Source organism: Ochotona princeps, chromosome 2, assembly GCF_030435755.1.
Source record: "Ochotona princeps isolate mOchPri1 chromosome 2, mOchPri1.hap1, whole genome shotgun sequence".
In the NCBI taxonomy this organism is placed as follows: Eukaryota; Metazoa; Chordata; class Mammalia; order Lagomorpha; family Ochotonidae; genus Ochotona; species Ochotona princeps.
The window spans coordinates 111,428,246-111,434,619 of record NC_080833.1 but is presented as its reverse complement, the minus strand read 5'-3'; the positions used below and the strand labels follow the sequence as shown (position 1 = coordinate 111,434,619).

General features: G+C 45.2%; 1 long non-coding RNA gene across 1 annotated transcript; it reads left to right on the top strand.

Moving 5' to 3' along the window:
- The first annotated feature begins 2,542 nt into the window (after positions 1-2,542).
- Positions 2,543-5,840, top strand: LOC131479606 (uncharacterized). The gene is made up of 4 exons (XR_009245005.1): positions 2,543-2,662; positions 3,172-3,386; positions 4,933-4,988; positions 5,673-5,840. It is a non-coding gene; the product is annotated as an uncharacterized LOC131479606 (long non-coding RNA).
- Positions 5,841-6,374: the final 534 nt, after the last annotated feature.

Here is a 6,374-nt window from a genome sequence, read left to right as displayed (position 1 = left end):
GTTTCAGGTTTTCAGCAGAGCCAGTGGGAGGGTTAAAGGCATGAAGCTGGTTTTCAGTGTTGCCTGCACTCACACTGTTGGCTCCAGTGTAGGTCATGGTAGGAAGAGTCCTGGCAAATTCTGCCACTTGCTTCACCCAAGTGCAGTGGCTCTTCTTGTCTCCCCTCAACTTATCCTGCTGAGAGTCCCAAACATGGTATTTTGAAAATCTGTGTCTGTTCTGTTAGGTGCCACTCCTGTCACAAACGTCAAGGATCTGGTTCCTGAGATCCCTTGTTTGAGGTCCAGGCACTATGCCTACACTGACATGGCCTCAGCTGATAGTCCTAAGAGTATCAGATCTCAACACTCTTAGTGCCTATGTAAAGTGAGGAAGGCTACATTAAGTTCTAGAAGGCTCCAATCACGTGTACTTGTCGTCTTTGAAGTTTCGTGTATGTGAGAGTTTTTATACATGGCACCCATCAGTCTGAGTATCAGTTTACATTTAACCAACAAAAAGCACTCCATCTACTGTTTCAGGGTGAAGCAATATCTGTAGTAAACAATAGGCTAGTTCTCTATGAAAGCCAGGAAAAAATGCAAGTTGACCCCAGTTCATTCAATGCACTGGGCATGTGCTGCTGTTTCCCAGTAGTGACTATAAACAGGGTGGCTCAGGATAGCAATGCCACTCACCACTCACAGGACACATCCTGAAACAATGATGTCTTTGCGTTACCACATAATAATTGTATCTTGGTGTTCATTATAAGCAATGCAAATTCTCTATAATGTGACTGGCTTTATTTGATGTTATTTACAGAAAAATGAAAAAAGAAAAAAAAACCCACTTTGTGAGAATGAAGAATTGCCAGAACCCCTGCTCCGGAGGTAACTCTGGTCCTCATGGACGGTTAATGCCAACTGAAGCCATACTTGTGAATCTCATCTGTCCAGCAGGGAATAGCAGATGTGTGGAGTACATCTTTCCACTGTCAACTTCCCACAGAGGAATGCTTGAAACAACAATCTTTTGTTGTCATTGATATCTCTGTTTTGCTTAAAACTTATAGAGACCCCTGAACTGATGAGGTTTAAGGGTTTATGTTTCTTGACCTTCACACACTGTATTTTCTCCCTCATGCCATTAACATCAGGGAGGGTAGTAACTTGATCTTTTCATTCTTGGCCTTACTTTACAGCCTAGGAAGGAATATAGGCACAAATATTTCAGGAAGAATTAGTATCGAGGTGTCCACAGGCTAACGACTCCACTAGCTTTATTTGTAGCAGGAGTCTGTATATAATGTATACAGAGATCAATCTACACATGCCAGACTTCCATCTGGAGGCTTCCCTGAGAGCATGTTCATAGAATCTCTCTCCTTCTTATCACTCAGTTTTCCAGATTTCTATTCTAATGTTCTATGTTCCATCTATCTTAGGGAGTCTGGTGCTCTAGTGTATGAGCTGGAACAAGATCTCATCCAGAAACACCAAGAGTTCCAGGAAAGCAGAAGTGCATCCTGCACACACAATCACCATCTCATGGACATCCTTATTCAGGATGATGCTCATAGAGGTCAAGGACACAGTCTTCAGGAGCAACTGGACAAGGGGCAGAAGCCCAAAGGACAGCTTTCCAGTAAGTATAGTCCAAATACGCTGGACACAGCACTTAATGACAGTGAGCTGTTCTAAGGTTCCTAGCCTTCAGAACACTCCACACCTCCACTAGGAACACTTGATCTCATTTTTTCCTCTCATCTATTTGGTTCAAGACTGTCTGAATGGAAGGATTGAGGACAGCCACACTGGAGTAGAGGTCAAAGTTTAAATGAAGAATGTATGGATTAGAGTGATAGAAACCCTGGATGAACAGTGACAGTTTGCAGGTCCTGTCCTTGATGCTGCCTTTACTGAGACTGGTCAATGTCAGATTTATTCTTCCCTCATTACTGATTATTCATCTATGATCTATCACAAGGGGTTTTGCAATATCAGTCTTAGTAGCTACAGCACTATAAACCAGGATATTTTGCAGTCCGTTCCAAAGGACGATGCCTCTCTCAGTGTGGAGTGGAATCGGGAGCATTATCGAGAGGGTCACACTGAAATCTGTTCCCTGCAGAGAAGGTTCCCATTTATGACTTAGAGGCTGACCTGTGATCTCCACAAGGTGCCTAGGCTTGTGTACTGGGTGATGGCTCCATTTGTCTGAGAGAAAGGGAGTGGCTGCATGACAGAGCTGTGCTGGGATACAGAGCCTGGTCCTGGGCACCAGCACTGTGGCTGGAGGAGGAGCAGATGCAGACATCCAGCAGAACACTGGACAGCATCTGGTGATCAAGAGAACTACAGACATTTGTGAGCGTTTCCCTTATTTTCAGAAGAAAAGTCTGACGGAGACACTGGAGGCCAAAGACACTTTCTCTGGAGGGTCATAAACTCATTCAGGATATAATGGTAAAAATTGAAATCACTGAGATGACTTCCTCAGAGATTCCCTCAATATACACATCCACAATAACACCCTCTGTGCCCAGAGAGGCGGCCATGCTTGTCATCAGTGAGCAGAACTACTCCCTGTCTGACTGATTATATGTACCCCACAGATAATGATGGTGATGAGCACAGTGAAGGAGAGAGTAAAACCTCATCACACGAATGACCTGGACAGGTAAGACACAGCTGAGACCTTCAAGGGCAGTGAAGCCCATTTGCGGTGCAAGGACAAACACAAGTGCTGGTTATCTCATTCATTCCACCAGGCATGGCAAAGGCCTCTCTGCAAGGCCCTGTGTCCTCTGGTCCTGACAGAGTTAGTCTGAACCTGTCCTTCAGGATGTCCTCTTTTCTGACACCTAGACTTCTGTCCTGTGTGGTTAGACATCTGGTGACTCTATCTGATTCTCTTTTCAATGGAGACACAGAGGGAACGTAACAAGACCCAGACATGAGTTCCTAGCATAGCATTAGGTCAAATGCACCAGAAACTACAGAATCACCAGAGACTACAGGCTGATGGTAGTAATACTACATTCAAGTATTTTGATGTGTCCTTGTCAACAGTAAAACACAGTCATGTTTCAAACACTTCAAGGAATTGTTCTTATATTCTCTCAAAGGCCTAGAAATCAGTCCTCTACTGACTTCAAATTGTGACTCTCTCCTTCTATCCCACCTTAGGGAATTCGATATTTTCATACAAGCTCACATAAAAGAACTGAGCCAATTAAAGCAGAAGCCACAGGAAAGGAGAGATGCCTCTGTCTTATTCCACCAGCATCTCAAGGATCTGCTCACATGGGACAGCCCTGAGAGCTGCCAGAACCAGGGCCTCCGGGATCCACTGTCTCAAGGACATAATTTGGCAGAGCACCGTGCCTACAAGCTCAGCCAAGGTACAGTGAGACTAAAGCAGGGAAACCCTGCTAGGACAGAGGCTGTGGAACATCAACCACTCCATCTTTGCTAGGCCAGGCAGTGTTTGCATAATGACAGTCTCCAGTGTCTCCCCAGGAGGCTGTGACAGGAGGAGCTTCCTAGCAGGGAAGGAGCCTGGGCTAACCATGAGGGTGCTGAGATTTGTGCTCACACTCACTTCAGAGAAGGCATTCAGTCATTTTCCCTTCCTGGATTTCTGTTCTGTCATCTCTACAAACATTGAAAGTGTGCTGCATGACAGCTATAGCAATCGACCCAGAAGCACTTGTGAATTTACTTTAACTCCAAGTGGGGTTGCGGGAGGGACAGATCAGGTCCACTTGGGGTGAGATGTTGGATGCCACGGAACTCTGCATTAAGCTTCATACATGGAGATAATTCTTTCAGGTTGAGCAGACACAGGCTTTGGACATTAACAGAGGGAAATGAAGAGTTCGACAGAGACATCATGGGACAGGGCTGTTCATCTCCTCAGGAACAGCATAGACTTCCCCTTAGCCATGTTGGGGCCTAGAGTTCTGAGCCTAGAAACCAGGCTTGTGCAGGGAGAAAGGATGCAGCAGCAACCGAGAGGGTGGCTAGAGAAATATTGCTGCCCCTGGCATGCTCGTGCACATTTGAAACACTTGGCCCAGCTCTCCCAGCAGGGAGCTGTGGTCATCTATCACATCAGGCAATTGTGCTGAAGGACCACATGGCCAAGGAGTAAGTTTCTTCAGAGACAGGAGTTGAGTCCTCTCTGGTCACAGATCACAGCCACTGTGTTCCTCTAGGTTGAACTGGAACTGTCAGGTGTGTGAGTGACTTTTTCTGAATTTGTTTCTAGATTTTCATAACATCAGAAAGACCAAGAACAAAGATCCCTGAAATTTCTGGCCCTCAGGTAACAAACAGGGAACAGGAGCAGTCATGGGAGGGTGAAAAGTGAGAGGTTCTGGGAAGAACTCATGAGAGTTCAGAAGCAATCACATTCTTTCAGAAGGATACAGAGAAACTGCTGGCCAAAGCAGCTTCATTCCCTCCACCAGCTACATCCTCTGTGCTGTCTGGAGTTGTTTCCATCTATCTTGCCCTAAGTGACCTAACCAGGCCTAGGCATGCCCCGCACTGTCACTGCCTTCTCTGAAGGTGAAGAGCTGAGTGAGGTGCATGGTTTTCTTCTGTATGGTTCACCTTGGCTTGTTGGCAGGTGTTTCATTGCTGGGAAAGTCACCAGGCAAAATAAAATGGCCACCTGCTCCTCATGTGGGGAGAGGAAGTCACTGTGCCTCTGGGATCTGTACCCACACAGGAGCCTGTTGACACTCGGCCCCTCCCTGTCATTCAGATGCTTTAAGAGATACAAACGACAGAGCTCCAAAATTTTCAGCCACAATCACACCTTGAAGGGTTCTGTGGATGCTCTCAGAATCACCGGTCATTACTCCTGTTGCACTCTGGAAATTTATGGTGTGCCACCTAGCAAATTGTGATTTTGTATTTTGCTCTTCTTTATTTCTGTAGTGTCAGTAGTGAGCACCAGGTGAAGAAAGCAAATGAAGTCCTATTGTATTCATCAGGTAAAAGGTTTTTCCCTCCTCATGATGACCTCATGTGTCTGAATTGAGAATTCTTCTCTGCATCATCAGCCTGATAATCCTCAAGTCACATGTTCTTTTTGAGGATGCAATCAATATTCCTCAGAGTCTAGGGGCCTGTCCCTGCCAGGGTCTCTGATGAGTGTGTGATGTGGGAGGCATGGATGTGACCAGCCTTTGACCACCAGTTTGGTTAATTTTAGACATTTTCCACTTTAGCCTACTCTCATCATGAATTCCAGGGGGAAGGTGTCACATGACTGATGATTGAGAATCCAAACACTTTGCATGGAGGAAATATGGTGGCATTGTTACAGCTCAAGGCTATACACATACAGTAATAAAGAGGAGACAAAAATGTTAATCATTCTAATATGATCAGTGCATATTTGAAAATATGTCACTATACTCCATTAGAACCTTAGTATATTAACACATAAAGCAAGAATAATAAGAATTTAAAAAGGCATCACAGGAAAAGCAATGCTTAGAATGAATATGGATAAAATCAACACAAATGTCTGTTTCCCCATTGACTTCATCACACCTTTGCACCTTCTCGTCTAAGGCTGATTTCCTTCTCCTTTGTCCGACTGGTGTGGGACAATCTCACTTGAGAAAGGACATGCACACTGTTAGGTCTGAGAGCTGTGTTTTTCTTTTCAGAGTTGTGGTTGTACACTCCCTTTCTACTGAGCCTAAGGGTGATGCTCATAAATGCTCACACACCAGCAACCAGGAGTGTTGAGTCACTGACCACCTGCTAATGAAAGGAGAGCTGCAAACAAGGAAGTGGAAACCATCACGCAGATACCGGGCATTCCAATCTAGGATGCAGAGGTAATCACATCTGTTCTTAGATTCACTGGTAGTAATACCTTTAGTACTCTCTACTTGAGATTACTCTTCCTTCTCTCTGCTGCCTCCAACAGCTGATGCAACCTATGTCTGGTCTGACCTCAGTGTCCCAGAGGCTGCCCCTGTGCCAGGCCCTGTTTGTTTGCATCTCCTATGGACACTTTGAGCTCTGCCCTCCTCCCACTGTTGCACCTCCACGACTCACCCAGCACCCTAGGGCTCATTCTCATCTACGTAGCACCCTGAGATGTGAAACATGATCACAAACTGAAACTCACACTCAGGATGTACCTGAATGTGGTTATTTCTTTATTCCTTTCTTTAGACTGGCGTCACTTTTGTGAATCCTTTACAGGCATCTCTCCCAAAGGAAATTTCAGAGAAGCCAAAATGGAGTAGGTTGAATCTGTTCCTACACAATTAATCCATTTGTCCTCAGAGATTCCTTGCTCTGGCTATTAAGAATATTCCTAGAAGTGCCTCAATGCACAGGCTGGTGTGGCATCATCT